Genomic DNA, 24814 nt, shown 5'->3' with positions numbered 1-24814 from the left:
CTGTGGAAATCTCCAATGCACGATCTTACACATAGCCTCGGGCAGAGGCCTTTCGCATGTATTTTATTGTCTGCAGACTGGCTTCCACAGAGCTCTCCTTTTTGAGGTAATTGTAGTAAAATAAATGAGCTGGAAAGGCTGTTGCATAGTGCAATGGGAGTGTGGTACGCTGGACTGAGGGTCTGTACTGTGAGGAAGGGATCACCTCCTATGCCCTAGTAATTGGGCCCACAGGAAGGAGTGCAAAGTGGACCTCCGTTCCTGGATCCCACTTATCTATCAACAGTTGTGCCTCTTGTTTGTCGTGAATGACTTCGCCCGTTCATAGTGATGTTCTACTTGCTATCATTGATTTCTTCTCAACTACCAGGTTTTATTTGTGTTTCCTTGGTTTAAAATATTAATTCTGCTTCTAATGGTTTGGGAAGAGCCCAGTAGTATTATGATTAGGAAGTGTGGATCCTGAGAGTGAATTCCAGTGGCATGTGCATGCGTGTGCATACGTGGATGTATGTGAAATGTAAAGTTTCCTTTCGTCCGGTTGTGGTAGTGGCAGGCCTGCAGGCCGAGGCAGGAGAATCGAAAGTAACAGGGCAGACTAGGGGACAGAGCGAGGCCCTGTCTCAAAAGAACAACAACAAAATGTGCACCAGACTCTGCACAACCTCTGGCTAGACTTGTGTGGTGGACATTGGATTATATAGTTGCAGACTGCATTGGTTTAGAAATGGATTTTGCATATATTTGCTATATGATTTTGACTTCTCAATTCTCTGTTCTGAAGGGAGTGATAAACAAAAAAAAGAAAAAGCAAAGAAATCTAGCTGGGTGCTAGTGCGGTCCTGTAATCCCAGCTACTCAGAAGGCTGAGAACTGAGGAGCACAGCTTGAAGCCAGCTAGGACAGGAGAGTCTGAAAGACTCTTATCTCCAGTTAATTACCAGAAAACTTGGAGTGCTCAAAGTGGTAGAGAACTGTCCTTGAGAAAAATAATCTCAGGGACAGCACCCAGGCCCTGAGTCCAAGCCCCATGACCAACAAAAAGGGAAAAACAAAACTAAACCAAAGACAAAGTAGATTAAAGTAGATTAAGACTTCAATCCAAAGCTAAAACTGTATTTTTAATTGTAAATTGGTGAAAATGAAGGCAACTTGAGAGTTGATGCTAGCCAGTGAAGGAGTATATTTTAGTTGTTTAATAGACCTGAAAATAAAAAGCACTTGTTATGCCACGAATACATATATAGGAAATAATTGAAATTCCTACAACTGTGACTTCACTTAACAGGATTTTTCCCATGCTTATCTATTTCCTTGGAAATAATGTAATGCCATTCCTCCTAATGGATGAATAAAACTCCATTGTGTATATATATCACATTTTCTTGTGAATATATGCTTCATTCATCCATTCAGGGGCATCTGGGCTGTAGCTTGGCCATGGTAAATAGTGCAGCAGTGAACACAGCTGTACCAGATAATGGTTTATAATGTTATAAGTATGTTATTTAAATATACAGGTTATATCCATGACATATAACAATGCATTACACTACAAAACAACATAACCATGGCTTGGAGAGAAAGAGAAAACATGGAATGATTTGCTGGAGACAACATTTGAGAAAAACCATCATGGAAAAGCACATTAAAATGCCCTGGTGGACTTTCTCACCCATTCCAAAGGCAGCTCTCCAGAGCCAATCCACTTTAAATCTACCACACCCGCCTTGAGTTCAGAAGCAGACCCTAGGGCTGTGGGCAGAGTGGAGCAGGCAGGCCTGTGAGGCAGCCCTGGAAAGCAGGGGCAGGCTAGAAAATGAACCCCGATACTTCTCCAGCTGTGCTGCTGAGCCCACTTTGTTCCCAGCATTCCACTCCCGCAGCCCAGTCCCAGCCCCACTGTGCAGAGACACAGCCAGGAAGGAGACGCGGGGGCCCTGCTTCCCACCAAGTCTGGCCTCTGGCACCATGGCACAGCCTAGTCCTGGCGCTGTCCATCGGCGACTACAGAAGCCAGGCTGGGCATTGGATAGGCTGCTTCCACCACATCGGGGCCCATCTGGGGAAGCGGGTTGCTGGAGAACGAGGACGCGCGACTGTGTGGCTGGGAGGAAGCAGGGGATCCTCTTAGGTGAGACGCTCTGCTTCCACTTCCACATCCCCACTTGCAGCCTGCAGGAGCCACGCTTCCCAGAGAGTTAGTGATTCCCGGGGTCTAATGACACCCCCGCTCTCCCTGCCTCCCTCCAGCTCAGCCTGGACCCTGAGGGTCCCTGTGCCCTTGGGACCCCTGTGAGGTCATGATAGATGTCCCTCTGAGCTGTCTGCTTCCCAGAGCAGTCATCCCTGGGGACTTGGCTTCTTCCAGATTGTTCTCTAGAGTGACACCCTCTGAGGCTGTCGCATGCAGGGTGAGAGGTGCAGCACCATTTCCTCCGCAAGAATCCACATGCACTCCTGGCTGTCCCTCAGCCTCCTGGAACTCCTCCCTTGGCCCTGATTCTGGGACCCTCAGATCTTCTGCCCAGCTCCCGGCCTGCAGTCCCAGTCTCCCCTGGCCTCCGTCTGAGGTGGTGAGGAGAGGAGCCGTGGCCTGGCCACAGCACACAGGGAAAAGCCTCATCCCCTGTATCCCTCCACTGTGTCCACCACCACGGGACACCCAAGGCCCACCCTGCCTCGAGGGCAAGCCACACAGGATGACCCTTCTGTTTCATCCTCGATGGAGGAAGAGGTCATTACAGACGTTCTTTCTTGATCCTAGTCAGCGGCGGAAGTCGCCAACAGCCTTGCACTGTCTTCCCTCTCACACTTCTGAACTCTGAGCCCGTGGCTTCTGGATGTCCTGAGCGGAATCTCTTGCGCACACTGTGGGTGCAGCCCTGGGAAGACAGTGGGCCTTCATCAGGCTCACAAGTACACTCAAAGAGCGAAGAGGGGCTCAGGCTGGGCTTTTCATGCAGCAGACCTCCCAACTCTGAACTAGAAGGCCAGGCATACTAGTGGAGAGGTGGAAAGAGGAAGAGGAGGCAGGGAGGAGACAGCAGCCATCAGTCAGGGATGTACCAGACGAGCGTTTCCATACCTCCCTCCTATGTCAGGCTGAAATTCTACCACTAACACTATCTGGGGTTAATGAGGAATTCATACATGTGGAAGATTAACAAAGCAGTCCACTCTATAGACCGCTTCAATTTCAGTTTCCATGCCAACACCTTGCTGTTAATTCTTACCTTTAGCATTTTTTTAAGGCAGGCTCTTTAGCAGGTTACTAGCTGGACACTTGGGCAAGCCACATTATCTCTGTGCCTTGTATCCTTCATTCACAAATCATCCCCAAGTGTTTTTTTTTAAAAAAAACAACAGGGCCTAAATAAATTAATGTAGAAATATGAATTGTTAAGTATTAACAAACAGTGATGGACCCTTCCTCTTACCAAATGCAAAATCTAGTTCTACTCATTGGACTGAGTGTAAGAGCTAAAACTGAAAAGCTCCTAGAAGCAACTATTAGTGTTTGTAGGTAATAGTTTCTTAAACATGATACAAAGAATAGAACTGACCAAAGGAAAAAAGAGGAATTGGGCCGTGTAATTATTAATGCATTTTCTGTGTCAAGAAATGGAAAGAAACCTGGCACAGATGGCTTGAGCTGTAATCCTAGCTACTCAGGAGGCTGAGATCTGAGAATCAGAGTCCAAAGCCAGCCCAGGCAAGAGAGTCCACAAGACTCTTATCATCAATAAACTACTCAGAAAAAGCCAAAACGGTGCTGTGGCTCAAGTTATAGAATGCTAACCTTGAGCACAAAGAAGCTCGGGGACAGTACTGAGGCCCTGGGTTCAAGCCTCAAGACTAACGATAAAGAAGAAAGGGAGGGAGGGAGGGAGGGAGGGAGGGAGGAAGAGAGAGAAAGAAAAAAAAGAAAGAAAAAAGAAAGAAAGAGAGAGAAAGAAAATGGAGAGCAAATCTGGAGAATGAAAACCTATTTGCAAATTATATATTTGATATGGGGTTTATGTCTAGCACATATAATACTAAACAGGAGAAACACCAATAACTCAATTTAAAAATAAATAGGAGCCTTTAAAAGACATTTATCTAAAGAAGATATTCAGTGGACAGCGAACACCAGAGAAATGCAAATCAAAACCACAATGAGCCCACAATGAGCCCTACACACTCACCAAGGTGATGAAAATAAAAGTAAAATATAAGACCAAGCAAGTATTGCAGAAAACCACCGTGAATCATAAGAAACTTGTGCAGCCCTGTGGATGGCAATTCCTCAAAGAAGTGAAATGTAGAGACTCCATACAGCCCAGACATTCAATGTGCATGCACAAGACAAACATACCCACTAGAAACCAGTCCACAGAATCCCCTCCAAGTGCCCATTTCACAGTGAGGTGGAAAAGCAATGTGGTATATTCCACAGAGGAATATTATTCAGCCACGCAAACAAAAACAGTCGTGACTTACGAATGAGTGTGGAAGACACCATGCCAGGTGATAAAAAGCTGGATATGCATGACCAGATATGAATTTATTTCTACAGTGTGTGTTCTAGAGTTGTGCAGAGTAAGAGAGAGGAGACTGGGGCAGCAGAGTATATTCTGAAGAATTAAAAGAACCCCTCATTAAAGACACCTGTCCCCACCCCCTCCCCTCCCAGCATCCTCTACTTCTCCACTGAGCTGTTTGAAACTCCACATCAAAATCATGTGGTTTAGAAGAAGAGATGTTTATACTATGTGCCATGGCCAGGGGTCTACCTCTACTCATTCTTCTTCTTGACTGTTATATGAAATTAATACCTAAGACTATGAAACTATCCTCCTTTCCCTTCCATCTTCTTAATTGCTCCTTAATACAAAAGTAATGCTTTTCCTCTGCAATTTAGATATCTTTTACTAACTTCGCTCACAGGCACTGAGATTTTATATGTCACCTTAAGGAATTCTTTTGACTTTCCCTTGTATTTGTGTAGCCTAAGTTACAATAATATTAATACCTATCTATTAATTATATTCCTGATGATACTGAAATATTCCTCATCTATGGCCAGTCTCTATATGAAATGCCCAAATAACAAGGTGGCCCCAAACACGTGAAGATCTGCCCGGAGTAGCTGCCCTCTTCTTTAATTCATTCAATAAACTTTTGCGGAATGCTGACCATATGCACAGCACAGCACAAGGCACAGTCAATCAAATAGCTGAGCCGGCATCCCCAAACTGGTGTCTTTTCCCTCCCTCATTTCCGTCACGGCCCTGCCTTCCTTCTGCCCCCGGACATAACTCCAAAGAAGCAAGGAGAGCTAGAACTGTACAGGAGGTGAGCGGGCTGGAAGCGTGCCTGTGAACTTGGGCTGGTGTAGGTGGTTTGGGAAAGGCTCAGTGAATGCCACTTAGCTCAGGATTAGATAGTGGCAGGAAGCAGGGATAAGTCATTCCGATAGATCTTACCCACCAGAAGGAGGAATGGAGCCAGGCTCCACTTAGGCTGGGTAAAGAAGCAGGGCCCAGTCTGGAGAGCCAGGAAGGCGGATGTCTGGGCATACTTGTGGTTTGTTTGATCATGGTTCATGTCATTGTCTGCGTTCAGCAGTGCTCATGGGAGTGTCTCCTCTTAGCCTGGGTCGTAGAGTCATCTTGTGTGATGGTATCTTGTGATCTTGTGTGCATTCAGTGACAGAGCTCCGAGGCCTGCCTGTGACACCAGCTACTCAGGAGCCAGAGGTCAGCTCTGTGCCAAGCTGGGCCAAAAGGCTGAGGGATGGGGGCACCATTATCCTGGCCATGTGCCTCGCATAGGTAGGAGGATCGAGGTTCTGAGGCTCACCACAGGCAAAATGTCTAAAAACACAACATAAAAAGAGCTGGGGACGTGGCTCAAGAGGTAGAGTACCTGCCTAGCAAACCCCAGCACCATCTATAATGATATCATCATCATTGTCATTGTCCTCCTCCTCCTCCTCCTCCTCCTCCTCCTCCTCCTCCTCCTCCTCCTCCTCCTCCTCCTCCTCCTCCTCCTCAGGGAGGAACACCAAGGCCAGGGATCCCTGCCAAGGGATTTCCAGGTAACTCCTGGAGACCAGGGCACTCACTGACTTTCACATGGTTTATCTTGAAAATGATGCCGTTTTATTTGTCCTACAAGGAGAGCGGAGCAGTTCTGTCTACACGCCAGTATGAAGGGCCACCAGGCCAGCTGTTTTGCCAGCTCAGCTGAATGGAGCTGCTGGGCCGCCTGGCCTGCGCCTGCCCAGTGCAGTGTGTGGGTGCACAGAAGGGCACACTCCAGTATCCCTCAGATCGTGTATTCTGACCCCGAGGGCACAGGTGGGCCCCTCTGCAGGTGCGACCCGGGCCACTCGTGTAAGACACATCCAGAGACTATAGAGCCCCAGCAGAGTCGCTGCTGGACGTTGTAATGCATGGTGGGTCACAGCGGGTGCCCACAGCCGGTGCGGTGCCCACCACTGTCAGGGCATGAACCACACATCTGTTCTTTGCATTTCTGCTGAGGTTGAGGCAGAGACCCGGTACAAGGTGCAGACTGGAATGTGACGTCGTCATCTCACTTGTTCATTTCCATTCCCACACCGTTCAGTCCGCAGACTCAACCGCCTCACGGTGCACGTCCACCAGTATGCCTGTCCACTCAGTTGATGACTCTAAGGCACCTAGGGAGGAGCAAAGCCCATGCACGTGCACTCAAGCATGCACGTCCTCCTGCCAGGGCCAGCCATGAAGAGCAGTCACCTGAGCTTCAGCTCCTTCTGGGCACCAGAACCATGACCTGAAGGCGGCAGGGATTTAGGACGCCCGGTAGAAGCGCTAGTCAAGAATGTCTGGCTCTAGTTTCATGGGCTGTATAGAGAAATACAGAATAAGCAGTGCTTTGTTGCTCTGATTTCTGTCTTTGTACGGGTCTGCCTGGTATCACATAAGGACAAATATCGAGTGCTGGGCAGCTCATAAAGAGAAGGGGTTTATGTTAGTGCAGTTTGGGAGGCTACAAGTCCACACAGCATGGCATTGGGCGTGGTGAGGGCGCCTGGATTGTGTGCCGCCACAGCAGATTGACAGAGCTCTTTATATATCTCCACCACTCTGGGAAGGCACGACTTACGTTTCTGGGGTCTAGAAAAACTCACGATGTGAGCATCCAGCGCATTTTGTACCATCAGTTGTGAACTTTAATGCATCCATCTTATTTGAGAAGTGGGTTGCGAGAGTAGCCATAGAGAATCAATCGTAGTAGGGATTTTTTTTCTCCCCATCAGTGCCTTTGACTGTATTTCCAGCTTTCTTCTTGCCTCTCCCTGTGGCAATGGCTGCCCCATCCGAACTGTGATGATCTACCCTTCCCCAGTCTTTTCATTCCGGGTCACTTGCTCTATTGTGTTGGGGTGATAGGAGGAGGTGGCGAGGGACACAGATCTATTTATCCTGGCTCTGGTGATTTCTCTAATACTTACTAGCCATCAAAGCGCTCTGTTTGACAAATAGCCTCCGTCCTAACACTGTGCTCTGATAGCAACTGGTGTCCGCCAGTTCAATCGGCTCTGACTCTGATGACTTAGAGCTCCCTTCATCACCCACGAGCTACAGGGCGCGATCCCCACCAGGCCTGCTCACTTCAGACACCGGCAGTAATTTGGGTCCTCAGGATGCCATCGCTTGTGCCTAGCCAGTGATGGACCGGCATCCACACAGCCTCCTTACATTTGATCATTTGCCAGCACACCTTACGGCCCTGTTGGATTGGATAGGATATAAATGAATAGGAGTGACAACATGACACGATCAGCAAGGGTCCACGCTCGGTGTCTTCCCGCCGTGTGGAGATAGTGTGCCTCTGTCTCCCTGCACATCACCTCCTGCTGGTTCACCACCAAGCTCTCTGAGACTCATTGTTCAGAGAGTTTTAATCCCAGGTCTGCTGCTGAGACACGCGTTGCAGAGCCACTAGCCACTTTATTTGAGCCATCGCATTCTCTGAAGCCATGGCATGGCTGAATATTTCTTCGGTCTTCCCAACATGCTGGACAACTTCCAGAGAAACTCTCCCAGGCCCCTCCCTGAGCTGCCTCATTCGCATAAATGTGGCCACACAGTGTCCTGCAGGAAGCCAGGGGCTTCGACCCTGGAGTGCAGGAGCTCAGAAAGCTGTAGGCCAGCTCTCCCGCCCACCCAGGATTTCCCAGGATGCAGACAGCGGGTGCTCCATGGGCCCATCATTTCCTCCAACTTGCCTGAGAAAGCAGAAAAGGACACCAGGAAGGACAGGGTCATGGAGACACGGGGACACGAGCTCCCATCCTAGCCACCCACTTTGTTTTCCATTCCACTCTCGTATCTGCCAATGTGCCCTTTACGACTTCCGCCAGCTCCGTGGGCAGGAGATGTCATCCATCTTCCAAATGTTCTCATTAGCAGCAAGGCTGGGGCCATCCAGCGCGGCTCAGCGGCCGTCCCTGGGCCGTCCCCTGCAGAAGGGCTTCATGCGCATGCTCCCCTTCACCTTAGCAGCCGAGATAAAGGAGGCTTCCACACGGGTCCCAGGCAGTCATGACACCTGGGCTGGGTCCTTAAGAGGGAATGAAAATGGCTGCACATTGCACTCTGCTCGTAGCCACCTATCAGAAATGTTCCCTGAAAGTGTGGGTTCTTGAAGCCATTAGAGAGGACCCATGGGTGATAAATCATGCTGACTTTAAACCTTTATTTCATGCTTCCCCCATGGTTCCCTCCTCCTCCTCCTCCTCCTCCTCCTCCTCCTCCTCCTCCTCCTCCTCCTCCTCCTCCTCCTCCTCTCTACACACAGCCTTGACTGCCCCTCCAGGTATATCTGCTCCCATTCTCAGTCCATTTCCTTCAGGTTTCCTTAAAATGGCAATGCAGCTTTCCAGAGCTGCTGGGCTGAGGAAGAGCCTGGGGTTCTCAGAGATGCCCTTAGACTAAGCGCATAACAGTGCTCATGGGTCCCCCAAACCTCTGTCAGTCACCTGGCTGGTGTGAGCCCTACAAGTACAAAACCCGGCCCAGTGCACATGCTTACTCAGGCATAAATTCCAAGGTTGTGCAGTCAAGGTCACTGTGAGGAGAATCTACAGTGGAGATGGTGCAATGGTGCTTGAAATCAGGATCCTCAGCTTGGTAGAAAACATTTCCCCAGGCCACAGACATGCCAGGATGGGGGTACCCTGCCACTTGCCAGGCAGCTGGTGGTTGGGTGAAGGTGGAGGAGGTACAGGCAGGAGGAGATGACCGCAGAGGGAGGCAGGGGAGCAGGCAGGCCCTGCTGGTGAGATACCTGCTGAAGCCGCTGTAGTCGCAGGGGCTGTGTGCTGAGATTTTGAAGGGGAAACTTCAAAGGTTTGGTCTACAATTTTGGCTCTTCTCCTTTTTCAGTTTTTCCACTGTCCCAGCCTGTTCCTTTAAAATATCCACACTATATCCTAAAATAACAAAAACTGTTCTCAGGATACAAATCGTTGTTCTTGGGACTCCAGGTCCTTTCTGCCCTCCTGCGGTTGTGGAGACCTCAGCAGGTCCCGGCGGTCTGTGGCCTCCTCAGACCACAGCAGCAGCTTGGATATGAGGCCGCTGGTTTCAGTCACCTGGCAGGCAGGATGGTGGCAGCACACCACACCAGAGTGAGAGCTTTGCCATTGCCTCTCACAGCCCAGGCCAGCACCCAGGCCTCCCTGGGGACTGCAGGGAGGATCGAGGGCAGGGTAGAGAAGCGGAAGGCAGAGGGATGCCCTGCTCCCATGGATGGTGGTTCCTTGCTGGTGACGCTTATGCCTGCTGGGCCTCTCCTGTAACAGGGACTCCTGTCTCCAGCGAGAGCCATCGGAACAAAGCCCAGCCCTTCCACACGCTTATAGTGCCACATGCTGGCTTCAGAAACACTGTCTCTGGACAAACCACCTCTGACTTCTGGACAAAATGAGCCTCGATATGTGCTTACAGCCTCAGCTGCAGGGCATCCACATAGGGACAAAGCGGGGGGCGTGCCATCCTTTCTGTGAAAGTGCCCGCTCTCCAGCCTGTGTCCCTACCCTCCTCGGCAGGGGACAGGGAGGGCCATGTGTTAGAAGGCGTAATGGCTGCAGTAAGAGACTGTGGATGTTCCGCCTGCAGTGAGACATTGCAGGCGTGATGTCTGCTTGTAATCATTGTTCACCGGGACAGCCTGCACATTAGCTGGGCTCCTTTTCATCTGAGGCGGGAAGGGGATGCCAGGCTTTTCCATTTTGAACATTTTTTTTTCTCATAGCTTCTTCCTCCCGCCCGGAGGCCAAGGCCCACTCACCAGCTGGAATCCAGGGAACAGACAACTCCCCCATCCTCTACTCATGGTCAGTACTAGATGACCTTGGCTACCCCACACCCTCGCCAGGCCCAGAGCCCAGAGCCTGCAGCTGAGACAGCAGCTCAGAGAAGACCCTCAGCCTATTTTCTCTTCTCCCATCTGGGCTTGTTTATCCCAATGCGTGCAAAGCCAGTCTTCCTGGGAAGAAATGGGAGAGCCAACTAAAAATGCAGATTCCTAGCAGGCAGGAGCGTCCATGAGACTCTTATGGCCAAGTAATCACCAAGGAGCCAGAGTGAAGCTGTGGCTCAAGTGGTAGAGCACCAATCTTGAATGAAAGAAAGCCAAACAAACATGTGAGGGCCTGAGTTCAAGCCCCAACACAGGCACAAATTACAAATTCAGATTCCAGACCCTTCCTCCTCCAAGGTGAGAGATTCTCTAGTTCACAGTCTCAAACACAAGTCCTTAGTTGATCATTTTAGGGTACTATAATAAGAAAAAATCCATTTTCTCTGAAATTTTAGCAAAGAGATGATAAAATCAGAACGTTTTAAGGCTCTGGAAAAGCTCTTCCTTTGACATGTTTTGAAACAAAACATGGACTTCAAACCATTGGGTCCTATTTAAATGTCCCGTATGACATTCTCCAGGGCCACAGACTGGGGTTGAGAGAAGGACACTGGCACTTGCTCCTGCAGTCAGGGCACAATTATGCAGATAGCAGCCCAGATTCTCGAAAAGAGGTAAGTTTGAGACTCCCTTGTGCAAAAAGCACCATGATGACCAGAGTAGGGGCCTGCACTGCTAGCCAAAAGCAAGTGGGAAATTCTGCCATCAGATCTGTCTTCAGACATGGAAGCCAGGGCCTAAGGAACTTAAACCTAAAGCCACCAAGGCTATGCATGGCTGAGCCTGGCTGCTGTTCTATCCCTGCAGCCTCTGGCCTGCAAACCTGGGTGGGGTACTTCCTTCCTTTGGCCTGTTCAACTGAGGTCCAACTTCTTTGCTTATTTTTGTGTCCATCTTGGGGATAGAACTCTGGGCCTGGGTGCCATCCCCGAGCTCCTTTTGCTCAAGGCTAGCACTCTACCATTTGAGCCACAGCACCACTTCTGGCTTCTTCTGTGATTAATTGGAGATAAGAGTCTCACAGACTCTCCTGTCTGAGCTGGCTTTCAACCAGGATCCTCAGATCTCAGCCTTCTGAGTAGCTAGGGTTACAGATGGGAGCCACTGGCACTGGCTTGAGGTCAAACTTCTCACTTCGATGTGATGTGCCTCACTCCGTAGTAATGGACCCCTGTCACCACGGATGATAGAAAAATGTATGCCATGCTGGCATTTCTCTGGGGTGTCGTCTGGGGTGAGTTCTTCGATTCGTATTGTGGATCAGACTATCCTGGACTCCCTGCCAATTCCTCATGAGCAGGAAAGCAATCGTGATTTTACTCACAACTAAGTCATGACACTCGCTGGGTGTGGGGAGGCCTGGAGCTGGGGGTGAGTGGGTGGCTGGCCACTAGGGCATCTCACTTGAGGGAAAAGATGGAAGTCCACGACAGACCAGCTCCCAGAGCTTATTATCTCAGAGCAGTTGGTCCTTAGTTAACCTTGACTTTCTACATCAGCGCTAAGTCCCTTGGCTTCAAGATTTGTAGAAAACCACCCTCAGGTGGATTTTAGTGGAGAAAAACATTATTTAAAAATATTCCTTTTGTTTTAAACATTTATATGGACATTGATTAAAGTCTGTTTCTTTCTTTAGCATTTAGCTTATAAATCTTATTATTCGGTTATAAACCTATCAAATTTGAATAAGCACTTGGCGGAATTTTGATTAATGTTTTGTCTCACTTGTAAACTCAGTTCATTCTTCTTTATATCATTTTTTTCTATAAGCTTCACTCATTTTACATTAAGCCATATTTAAAAGTTACAACTCTGTGATTTCCTTTTAAAACCTTCCAATTATCTGACTGACAAAAGCTTTCTGGGCATGACCATAATTTAGAAATTAAACATAAATATATCGTGTTGTTCTCCTCACATTACTGAGTCTAACCTCAGGAAAGTTTGTATTCTCAGCTCTACCCTAGACTTTATTGCTCCAGGCCTCAGTTTCCCCAGGTGAGCAATAGAGACAATGAATGAACTCACTGGATTGACAGCTGGAAGTGTAAGAATTGGTATACCTAAAGTACTTAGTAAAGGAGTACTGTTTCCTTGTGATCAAAGCATCATAAGAAGAGACTTGGCCATTGAAGGCCTGGTTGGACTGGACTTGGCCATTGAAAGTCAGCCATTCAGTGTGAGAGCGCAGCAGCAGAAGCGCAGTGACCGCTTAGCATTTGTGAGTGGCCTTGAATCTGATTCTAAGGTTCTAGGAAGGGAAGGGATCTCTTTACCCCCTGCCTTTTTCCTTCTTAGTTGGCACATACTGAGTCTTGGAGGGTTTAGAAGTCATGGTAACATGCAAGGCAGCTATAACCTTTTCTAGAAAAGATCAATTTAGATCTCCCCCTCACCCCACTGTGTCTCCACATTCTGGATTTGAATTCAAGGCCTCATACTTGCTAAACAACTTTACTGTTGAACCGTGTGGCCTCATGCCCTTGTGCGCGCCCTCTCTCTCTCTCTCTCTCTCTCTCTCTCTCTCTCTCTCTCTCTCTCTCTCTCTCTCTCTCTCTCTCTCTCTCTTTCTGTGTGTGTGTGGGGGGGGTGCTTGGTGTAAGGGCAGCCGAAAGGAAACTCCACCCAGTTCAGGAGAAGAGGGTTTATTGCATGAGGAAAGAGCAGACTCCTGCCACCCAAGATGGAGTCTGGGCGAGCAAGAGGGCTTAGGGCGGGAAGTGAGAGATTATATAGGGGGAAGGGAATAGACACAGCGGAAGTGCATATGACCTCAGAGGATGGGGACCTCAGTGGGGACCTCCCACTGCCCCTAGGCATGCCATTGCCAGGGTTACAGGTGCTGGGCGGGGATTTCCAGGGTGCAGGGGGAGAGAGCCAAGGGAAGAAGTCATTTCTTCCAGGCAGACTTAACATTCCCGCCTTCTGATAGTACTTCGACATTGAGGGTAGATGGTGGGGATGCTGTCCGTCCAGAAGGAGCAGTAAAAGTTCCATGGTAGAGGGGCAAGAGCAGGAGCCTTTTTTTGACAGAAGAAACCACTGTGGCTGTAAACTGCAGTGGGAGCGGTCAGCAGGACCTGATGAGGGCCTGTCCACTTAAGGGTCTTAAGAAAGACTTGATCTTCAGGCAAAATTTGGGGAGAAGGAAAAGGGCTTTACGGGGCTTAGGGAGTCTTGGATGTCGGACAGTGGGGTAAGATTAGAAAGGAATGTATAAAAGGAAAGTTATCTATTCTACATGGGTAGTTACAGAACAAGTAAGGCCATCTACGCCCACCACTGAGATCTGGGAGGGAAAAGACAGGCTGGAACACTCAGATAACAACGAATAACTGGCTCCCATATCCAAAAGAAAGGATACAAGTAGCTTGCCTGCAACCTGGAGACAAACCCTGGGCTCCTCCATGGTGAGGCTTGTGGGATCCAGCGGCCCTGGGCAGCATCGCACTTCCGTTGCCAAGCTGAGTTATCTTGGATAAGTTGGGCTCCTCACCATGTGTGGGGGGTGTGGGGGGACTGGCCCACCTTGTAGAGACGAGGAGGGATAGTCGACTCCCCAGTGTCCCGGCTACCCACACTTTGGCAGGGTCCAGATGGTAGTTTTAGAGTAGGACAAGCTCTTGCCCAGTGGCCTTCCTTACCTCACTTAAAGCATGGTCTGGGTGGTGTGCATTGGGTGCTTCTTCTTTGAGGAGCCCGAAGGGCAGCAGCCAGGAGCTGGCAATTTTATCAGCCTTTTTCTGTTCCTCCCGGCTGTTAAAAACCTTAAAGGCCGTGCTCACCAGATCTCCTTGAGGGGTTTGAAGGCCATCCTCAGTCTTTTTCAACTTTTTTTTTAATGTCGGGAGCTGATTGGGAAATGAAATGGGTATTAAGGACCACTATACCTTCTTTTGACTCCAGGTCCAGCTTAGTATAACGCTGGAGTGCCACTGTAAGGCTATCAAGAAATTCGGCCGGGTTTTCAGTGGGTCTCTGGGTAACCTCCTTTAGTTTTTCATAGCTGACTGCATGGTGGGCTGCCTTCTGGAGGCCAGCTACCAGGCAGGTTACCATCCTATTTCTGCCAACCCTTCCAGGAGCATTATTTTCATAATCCCATTTGGGCTCTTCCCTGGGCACAGCTGTTGCCCCTCCTGGGAAAGTATTGTCTAGGCGGTGGGTTTCATCAGCATGTGCCTGGGCTGCAACCCAAACCCTTTCCTTTTCTTTAGAGGTAAGGGTAGAGGACAGGGCTGTATATAAGTCATGCCAGGTGAGATCGTAAGTCTGAACAAGGTATTTAAACTCTTTAGTATAATTATTGGGATATTGGGAGTATGATCCTAGTTGCTTCTCAATCTGGGAAGGATCTGTCATTGAAAAGGGGGCATGCACACGAATGACCCCTTCTGCCCCTGCCACCTCCCGCAGAGGATATAAGGAGGCTGATGGAGGCTGTGAGCTACCAGGAAAGATAGAGTATGAGTAGCAGGAGGTGAGTCAAAAGGAGATGAAGGGGGAGGAGAAGGAAGGAAAGGTTCAGCTTGGGGAGGAGAAGCAGAGTCTTCAGTGTTGAGTAGGGGATCAGGCACTTTAGGTTTAGGAAGAGACTCCAGGCTCTTAGGTGATTTGGCAGGGACAGGCTGCCCCTGTGCCAAGAGGCTGGAGAAAGTTGAGTAAGACTGCTAGAGAGAAGGGCAAGCGTGGAGAGCAAAGAAAGCCTGAACATATAGAACCTCTGGCCATTGACCATTGCGTCGGCAGAAACTGTCTAAATTCCTCAGAATATTATAATCCAAAGTCCCGTTTGGGGGCCATGGAGACCCATTGTCTAGCCTGTACTTTGGCCAGCCACGATTACAATAAAAGATGACCCGTTTTGGCTTTATGGAGTCTGAGTAATAGAACAGCTAAAGAACGTAAAAGATATCCCAAGGGGGTGTCCCGGCTTGGGGAGACTGATGAGACCCCATTGTAATAAGAAACACTAAGAGGAAGTGAAGTCTGTGAGGATGGGGGGTGGTCAGTGAGGAGGTAGGGGAAGAGCTAGTGAGGACATGGGGGGGCAGTAGATGAGGACATCAGGGAGGGGGTGGAGTCAGCGGTGACTGGGGGTGGAGTCAGTGACAAAGTCATTGGGTAGAGTCAATAAGGATGTTGAGTGGGAAAGTAGAGTGTGGGGGGGAGGGGGAATCCAATCTCACCAGAACATGTTGGGGGGTGGGGGGTCTTAAACTAGACACAGGGAGAGAGCCCTAGGCAGGGGTGGTTAAAGGAGACAGAAAAGAGGCCTGCAGGCAGGAGTCAGTCACCAGGGGCAGACAGGAGACGTAGCGAATGCACCTCCAGCAATGGGAAAGGCAGAGTCCGGGAGTGGAGTTTCCTTTCTCTGGTTCAATGGAGGGGGGGCAGAAGGCAGATTGACCCTCGAGAAACAGAGGGGATCCAGCCACTCTTGACCCTCTCCCCCATCCGAGTCACGGCACCTAATGTAAGGTCAGCCGAAAGGAAACTCCATGCAGCTCAGAAGAAGAGGGTTTATTGTGTGAGGAAAGAGCAGACTCCTGCCGCCCAAGATGGAGTCAGGCAAGCAAGAGAGCCTAGGCCGGGAAGTGAGAGATTATATATGGGGAGGGGTATAGACACAGCAGAAGTGGATGTGACCTCAGAGGATGGGGAAATGCCTCAGTGGGGACCTCCCACTGCCCCCAGGCATGCCAGTTGCCAGGGTTACAGGTGCCAGGTGGGCATTTCCAGGGTGCAGTAGGAGAGAGCCAAGGGAAGAAGTCATTTCTTCCAGGCAGACTTAACACTTGGTTGGGTTTTTTGCTTGCTTTTCTTTGTTTTTAAAGAGTCACATCTGGCCCAAATGCTTGCCTGGACCACGATCCTCTTATTTTGGTCATTCTGAGAGCTGGTTTGCTTCTTCACGACAATGTCTATTCCTCACTGAACCTGAAGTCTGGGAAAGGTCAGGGGGTGCCCTGGCATCCCGGTGTGTGTGGTGGGCTTTTGGGGGGCACCCTGCCTATTGATGGGATCCACCCTATGTTTCAGCATGTTGCGGGTAGAAGTTTGGCATTCAACTTGTTCACATAGAAATCCTCTGGTCTTTCATCCATGCTGCAGTTCCTCAGACTTCCCCATGGAAAAGTTGAAGGGCAATGTGCAAGGTCATGCTGGCACCAACAACTGACATACATACAGCAAGACACAGAAAATGCATTCTGATGGGCCCAGGGCTCCTAGGCGTGTCTTCACACACACGTGTGTGTGCTAAGATTGCAAAAGGAGGGCAGTTAGAGTCTACATAAGGATGTTTAAAAATACTCTTCGAGTCCTGAGAACAGCTGCTCTGCCAGTTTGAGTTGGTTTTTCACCTGTCTTCACGGAGCCCACTTGTCCTGATGCAGGAGAATGTGGATTATTTTTGAGAGCCAGAAATGCATATCTGTTCATCCAGACTCCCAGGAAGGAAAGCAGGCAGGACAGAGCCAGGCGTGGTGGCTCAGAGATGGATTGAATGGGGGCTCCTGGGCCAAGAGCTGGGTTGGGCATTAAGTCACGGGAGGATGGATGATAGCCCAGGCCAGCTGGGCTGCAGAGCATTCCCTGGGGGACTGACACACACCCTGTGCTGGCACAACGAGAGGAGAGAGGGCATGGAGACCAGCGAAGCCAAGAGAGGACTCGGCTAAAATGTATGATTGTCAGAGGCTTGGGCATGCTCGGAGAACGAGCACAAAGCAGAGGAAGCTGCAGGGATGGAAGAGTCATTTTCAGGATGGACTCATTCTCACAGGGCCCACAGACGTCCACAGGGACTCTCCTCATGCCATCCACACACGGAGACATTATGGACTTCAAGTCATCCTCCTCCGCTTCCTTTCCCAAGCTGCTGTTTTGGAATTCAGTCGCCATCCCAGTCAAGAGCCTTTTATTTCCCTGTGACACTAAAATCAACCAATTAAATAATCTGTTAAAAATCATAGGAACCCATCAGTCTTTCACACATGCATGATTTTGTAACACTGGACCCTGATTTGGGAAAATCGGCATTTTTGTAATTCTGTGGAATGGCATGTGCTATTTCTCAATCCAGTTTTCAATTATTCAGTCTCACCACCAGTGTCATCTGGAAAGTATGCGGATATCAAGATGAGTGGCACACGCATGCCACATGCACATGCTGGTCTTCCACCTTCTAACTGTGACTTTTGTCAAGGCCAACAAACGCGATTTGTTTCCCTTGAAACAGCAGCAGCCTCAGTTCAGTCCATTCCAGAAGAGGGTCGTCCGAGTCCCAGACAAGGGGAGTCGTCTGGGGAAAGCAGGGCCCCCCACGGCCCCTCCCGGGAGGGCGTTGTCCTGGGGGTCCAGCTCGTGGGCCTGTGTGGGCCTGGCGCTGGCACTGGCACACAGGATGCTGGGAGACGTACCCTGGGGTAGAGGTGGAAGCAGAGGGTCTGCCTTGAGTGCTTTGTGGTGGACAGGCTCGGTGAGGTTGGCCCGTGATTTGCTTGTTTCTCTTGTGAGTGGGTCAGGGAAGCTTCAGTGGCCCCCAGGACAGTTGGAGCTGCTGCTCTGAATGGCTGTGCTGGTTTTCATACCATCAGCCTAAGACAATTTCCTAGCACATCACCAGTCCTCTAAGCAAAATGTTCTGCAAACCACACTAGAGAATGGTGGATAGAGAATAACCCTGATTACTTAACGTGTGTGTGTGTGTGTATGTGTGCATGTGTGTGTGTGTGAGTGTGTTACTATGCAGCTCCACCGTAGAAGTTTCTAGAAAAGGAGTTCATGCCTTAGAAACGCCAAGGGTTGTCACTCTTGCTTCCTCCTGGGAAGACAGGTAGAACATCACCCAGTGCTTTGGCACAATGAAAGGGAGTGTAGTTTTTCCTTTGTGTAAAACAAGACCCCCCTTCTTGGTGGAACGACCTACATGCAACACCAGAGCCACCAGAGAGGGGAGTGTATTCAGTCAGGGGTATTCAGACCATCTACAACTAGGGTATCTAATGCCACTGACGCCTCAGCGGCTCCAAGACCTGTACAGCTTTCCTTGGCTCTGTTTACTCTTCTGTCTTTGCTTCCATAGCTTCAACGCCTTTAAAGACATACCTGTTCACTATAGATTTCTACTCTTCTTTCTTCCTTCCATCATTCCTTCTGTCCTTTCTTACTTCTTCCTTTATCCTTCTTCTTTCCTTTTTCCTTCCTTTCTTCCTTACTTCTTTCTTTCTTTTTTTTCCTCTCCTCCTTTCTTCTTTTCTTTCCTCCTACTCTCACCCCTCCTTCTCACTCCTTTCCTTCTTTCTTTCCACTTATATATATTGTTTTCTTGTTCTGGTACTAAGGCTGGAGCTCAGGCCTTCATGCTCTCACGTGGCTTTTTCAAGGCTCGTGCTCTACTACTTTAGCCACAGCTCTACTTCTGACTTCTGACAAGAGTCTCATGGAATTTCCTTCATGAACTGTCTTTATCCTCAGATTTCAAGAAAGAAAGTCACACAACCTTGTAGCACTGAATAAAAAAAAGTTCACAATTTAACTCCCAGTGAAGTGTGCCTGCGTGTGTGTGTGTGTGTGTGTGTGTGTGTGTGTGTGTGTGTGTGTGTGTGTGTTTAAAAAGAGACAGAGATGGTTGGTCTGAAGGGCAATGGGACTGGAAAGAATGAGAGATTGATAAGATGTCAACATGGTAGACTGTGACAGCCAAGTGTGACCATAGCCCCCATAAAATGCTGGTCTGTGGACATGTGGCTGAGGCACAAAGGGGTGCACGTGCTACGTGGATGTTCTGTGGGCTCCATCAAGGCTTCCACCTTTGGAACTGCTGACCGGCATTCCAACTGTGATGCCTCAGCAGACGCCAAGACCGTGGCAAGGAAGCAATCATAATACCGCACGGTCGTGAGGACAGGAGTGGCTCTCTCCCACGTGGCTGGGGGGTGTGGAATGGCTCTCCCCTGAGTGGATGTGGAGGAGTGTGAAGTGGTACCTCCCTGGTGGAAAGCTGTTTGGCTGTTTCTTACAACCCAGTAAGTACTAGGTTGTCCAGAGATTTTACTCATGGGCATCTTTCCCAGAGGAATAAAATCTCATGCTCACCAAACAGCCCTGTTGTAAGAATGGGCACAGAAACTTCACAGCCAAATCCTGAAAATAGCCCAAATATTCCTCAACAGACTAGTTGAAAACTAGTCTGTGCTCCATGCATATACTGAGAAACAAACTGTTTGTATACACAGTAACCTGGCACATGGTAGGTAGAATAAAACAAGTCATACTCTCTTTGGAGGCTCACGAAGCTGTGGAGTTAGAGACTGGATTGGCAGATAAAAGGGGCCAGGGCCAAGGGCAGGTGGGGAGGGGACTGGTGCAGACCCCCAGAGGTGGTGAAAGGAAGGCCTTCAGTGGAGATTTAAGACTTCGGTGTCTTGATTATGAAATGCATATTTGATTCTATAATGGGATAAAGGTAAAAGAACTATGCACACACACGTGCAGGCAAGCCCATGTGTGCACAGAGGCACAGATAAATGGATCCAGGTAGTGAAGGGATAGTCCTAACTGGTCATGTTCTAGTGTTAATTATCTGGTTTTGACACTATGTCACAGCTATATAATTTCACTTTGAAGGTGAGCTATATGACGGGCTTATAGGGTTCTACCCTATTTTTGCAACATCCTATGGTTTTATTTATGTTGATATCAAAAGGCCAGGTGCCAGGAACTCACATCTACCATCCTAGCTACTCAGGAGGCTGTGATCTAGGTATTACAGTTTGAAGCTAGCCAAGCAGAAAAGTCTACAAGACTCTTATCTCCAATTAATTAGCAAAAAGCCAGAAGTGGGGCTGTGGCTCAAGTGATAGAATGCCAGCCTTGAGTTAGAAACAAGGAACTAAAATTATGGGCATAGGAATAATACCCTATGCCCAGAATTCAAGCCCTAGTACCCACATAAAAAATGTCTTTCGTCGTAAGCCTTAAATGTATTGGAATTGAGTTTATGGTAGATGGCAGGGTTCACAGCAAGAGAGGATGTCCACTAGAAGAAGCATCCAGGAGGGTAGAGGTGTTGAACAGCCAGGAGCCAGGAGAGACAACTGTGTGGTCATTGCTCTATTGCTCGTTCCAACACAGGAATGTTGTTGAAGGACTGAGAGGGCACAGCCCAGGGATTGAAATCACAGTCGAATGGGAACGATGGTATGAAGGTAGTCGTTGCTGGAGATCTAGAAGTAGTCTAAGGTTGACCTGTGGCACAGGAAAGGGAGAAGGAGGGGGGCCTGCCTTATTCTTCCCAGACTGGGGCTGAGGGGAGGGTTGCTGTCTCAAAAAGCTTGCAGACTTGAGGCCCATGGAAAGGCTGCTTGGGACTGTGTGGTTAGGACTTTAGAATGATTGAAACCACCCAAGCAGATGAAACGGACAAAGGGAGGAAGATAAAGAGCGGGCCTGAGAGCCCTGTGGTCCAGATGCCCCACGTATAAAGCCTGGAATAGAAGCAGCAGTTCTCCACCCATTTGCAGCTTGCTGTTGTCATTTGGTTCAAAGCCTGTCAGGACACCACTGGACAGATCCAGGGTTAGCCACATGCTGGAGTAACCTCTTCCCTTCTCCTCCCCACTGCCTCCCTAACAACCTCCTGCCCGGCCTGGTGTCAAGGCTGAAGCAGGGCACATGGTCAAGCATAGCAACCAGCTCCCAGAATCCCCAGCCATGGAAGGAGGTGGGGAGGTCACTCACTGTCCACATGGCCACTGGCAGATTTTCTGAGGTCACAGAACTTCACCCTGCAATTAATCCTGGCTGCAAGTCCTCACATACTACCCCTTCATTTAGCTGCCAGCTCCCTGGCTCTTAACTTCCCCCAGAGAAATCACAGTAGCTCAGACCTTGCCATGTTAGCTGCTTCTCTGGAGATATTTTCCTCCACTGGAGGTGGGAGAATTCTCCTTGTCACCAGGATCTCCCTGGAGGATCCTCTGACATTGTGTTCCTGAGCCACACAACCCAAAGGAAAGTTGCTGGGGTTCATCTGGGTCTTGGGATAGGAAGGTATGGGGTTCAAAAGTCTGCACATTTTCAACGTATGGGAAGGTACTGCTTCTTCCTCCAGCTTTCCGTCTCCAGATCAGGGTCCTGACCTTGTGGCCCTGTGCGGGCACGCAGGACTTTGAGCTGTGTGGACATGTGGCCACCTCAGGGGGGTCTCTCTTCCCTGGTCAGTTCTTCATGCCCTGCCCTTTGAGATTCTCTGCCAATTTTTGCAGTTAATTGTTTGTGCCCATTTAAGCCTCGGATGAAGCTCCTAGAAGATCTGTCATCTTGGCTGAAAGATATTTCAGTACACAGACCTTCTAGAATCTGAATGGGATATATTTGTTAAAATCGTGTTGTTTTCACAAAAGCTGAATCACTTTATTGTTTCTCTGCTGATGAAAATAATGTGTGGTTGTTATGAAAGATTCACTGAAGTAATGGATAATTAAATATTCATTATTTACCATCATCTGTACTGTTCTTTAAAATATTTTGAATTGCCAGGTGTGGTAGCTTATGCCTGTAATCCTAGCCAGTCAGGAGGCTAAGATCTGAGAATTGCAGTTCAAAGCCAGCCCAGGCACTAAAGAATGAGAATTTTTTTGTGTGGGTCATGGGGCTTGAACTCAGCCTGGGCACTGTCCCTGAGCTCTTCAGCTCAAGGCTACCTCCCTACCCTTGAGCCAAGCCGCACTTCCTGTGTTCTAGAGGTTAATTGGAGATAAGACTCTCAGGTCCTTTTGTGCCTGGGCTGGCTTTGAACCTTGATCAAGAATAGAAGGTGGACTTTAGTGAGGGCTGCAGTGATAAATGGGAGGATGAAGTGAAATGCTACTCAGCCTCCTGAGTAGCTAGGATTATGTTCTTACCCAGCAAGAACCTTAAAGTCTTAGCTCCAATTAACCACCAGAAATAAGGGGGAGTGGGAATGTGGCTCAAGGGGTAAGGCAGTAGCCTTGAGCTGAAGAGCTCAGGGACAGTGTCCAGGCCTTGGGGCAAGGTGTTAGCCTGGAGCTGAAGAGCTCCAGGACAGCGCCCAGGCCCAGAGTTTAAGGCCCATGACAGCTAAAAAAAAAAAAGAGATTTTCATTTGTACCCATCCTTATAGACATGTGTAGATTCATTGAAGACATTTATGAATGTTTTTTGTGCTAGTCCTAGGGCTTGAACTCAGGGCTTGGGTGTTGTCCTTTAGCTTTTTCACTCAAGCCAGCCTCTATCCCTTGAGCTACATCTCCACTTCTGATTATTTTTTTGGTGGATAATCAGAGATAACAATCTCATGGATTTTCCCACTAGGACTGGCTTCAAAATGCAATCTCTAGATCTCAGCCTCCAGAATTGCTAAGATTATAGACATTAGCCACCAGCACTCCTCTGTACACACATTTTTTCCATATATTTTTATTGTAATTAGTAGAAAGGTTACATTATATTCACCAGATAGAAGGGGCATTAGTTCACAAACATTGATGCCCTTTCTCATGTTTTGGTCCCCATTTCCCCCCCACCCCCGCCCCTCTTCCCTATCCTATTTCAAATAACCAAATAAACATACATAGAATATATCAGATAACAAGGTAAAATACTATAACAATATGAGATAACCAAGGGACAGCAAAAGAGATGAGAGATAACATAGTACATTAAGGACAACAATCACTCATTTTATGGCTTTTATTTCTATATCCTGGAGGTCCTTTCATTTAGCCTCATACTGTATGGCCTTATATATTTAGGTTTTGTTCTATTGTAAATCTCTGCTAGGAGAGCCCAAGGTTTCTACTGATGGTGATAAATGAGGGAAACCATTGAGCCTATCTGCTAACTTCACTTAATTTTTTCTGTCTTTCCATTTCCTTACAAATGGGGCAATGTTGTTCATTTTTAAGAACAACAACAAAAAAAGTTGTTGCCCTATAGGCATTGTTATAATGCATCTGAATAGCCATGTGAAAATGGCCCCAGAGACGCTGGTCCTCAGGGCTCCCCTTTCCACCTGCACTCATGCAAGCACCAGCTCATTCCCTGGATTTGCCTCCACCTTGTGGACTCAGTCCTCTGAGGATCCCCACGCCGCCTCCCTGACACCTGATTCTCCCTAACATACTTTGCCCTCTCCCACAGTGTGTTCAAGTTTCAACTTTTATTCTGTCCCTTCCCCCGGGGTCCAGCTGCGCAGTGAAGGCCATCTAGTTACAGCTCCTTGGCATGCTTGGGCTTAGTTGTTCCTTGACCTGACTTCTTAGAACCAGGATGGTGTCAGAGGTGAGTAGTCACAGCCCTGTTCAAACTCTGTCCAACAGAGAAGTATCTGGGGCTCCAGGATCCCGCCAGAGAGCCCCATTGGCAAGAAGTTTGCATGTCAGACACAAAAGGTCAGAGGAGATAAAAATCCTCCCAGCCCTTGTTCATAAATTATCTTTAGAAAGGGTAAAAGTGACTGAGCAAGATGGTTCATCCCTGTAATCCTTGTTCCTTTGGAGACTGACATCAAGAACATTTCCATCTTGAGTCCAACCGGGAAAAGAATTTCATGAGATTCTCCCATCTCACCCAATTAAAGAAAAGGAAACCTAAATAATAGTAGAAAGATCTAGAATCATGGCTCAAATAGTAAAGTTCTAAGTCTAGCAAGCCTCAGGGCTGGAGTTCAGACCCCAAGACTCCTGTGAAGAAAGAGGGGCATGGAAATAGAGTAATCGAGAAGAATAACACTGCACTCTTCCTAAGAATATTGAAACAAGCTTAAATATTTTCCCCTCTCTTGTATGTGTATGGCAATATAAAAAGAAGCGGCGAAATGGTCAGGCTGAGCTTCTGACATAGCATTGGATCAGGATGGTGGCTTCGTGGTGGGGCTGTGTGCTGGAGAGGGTGTGTCTTGGGGCAGGGGCTGATTTCTCAGCAGGGAGGAGCCGTGAGAGCTACCATGAAGCCCACGTGTACCCACACTTGCTAAGCCTTGCCCAGGCTTGCCCTGCTCGCAGCCTGCTTGTCAGGGGGTTGAATTTTCCCAGCAGCTTTCTGCTCCATTTAGAGCCATCCAGGTCCCCAATTGAGGGCCTGCTCAGCTCTACTGGGAGGGAGTCACAAATGTGGCCTTACACCTCTCCAAACATCCCTCGAGAGCTGTTGCTCATAAAATATGTCCTGATTAACTGTGTTAGGTGCCAACAACACCTGGCTCTTCCTAGGTCGGCATTTTTTTTTTAAGCTATATCAGCTAACAGAAACAGAAGACACTGGCTGGGCCCTGTGCTAGTGGCTGTGTTGAAAAATATCCCTGCAAATGTGTCCAGCCTAG

The 24814-nt window shown here is 48.6% G+C and overlaps 1 protein-coding gene across 1 annotated transcript in view; it reads left to right on the top strand.

Moving 5' to 3' along the window:
* The window catches only part of Dscam (DS cell adhesion molecule), a 342911-nt gene that overhangs the window by 203022 nt on the left and 115075 nt on the right, over nucleotides 1-24814 (top strand). The window lies entirely within an intron of this gene.

The sequence above is a fragment of the Megascapheus bottae genome, chromosome 1, assembly GCF_031878675.1.
Source record: "Megascapheus bottae isolate mThoBot1 chromosome 1, mThoBot2.hap1, whole genome shotgun sequence".
Taxonomy (NCBI): Eukaryota; Metazoa; Chordata; class Mammalia; order Rodentia; family Geomyidae; genus Megascapheus; species Megascapheus bottae.
The sequence above is the reverse complement of the archived record's forward strand: the minus strand, read 5'-3'. Positions and strand labels throughout refer to the sequence as shown.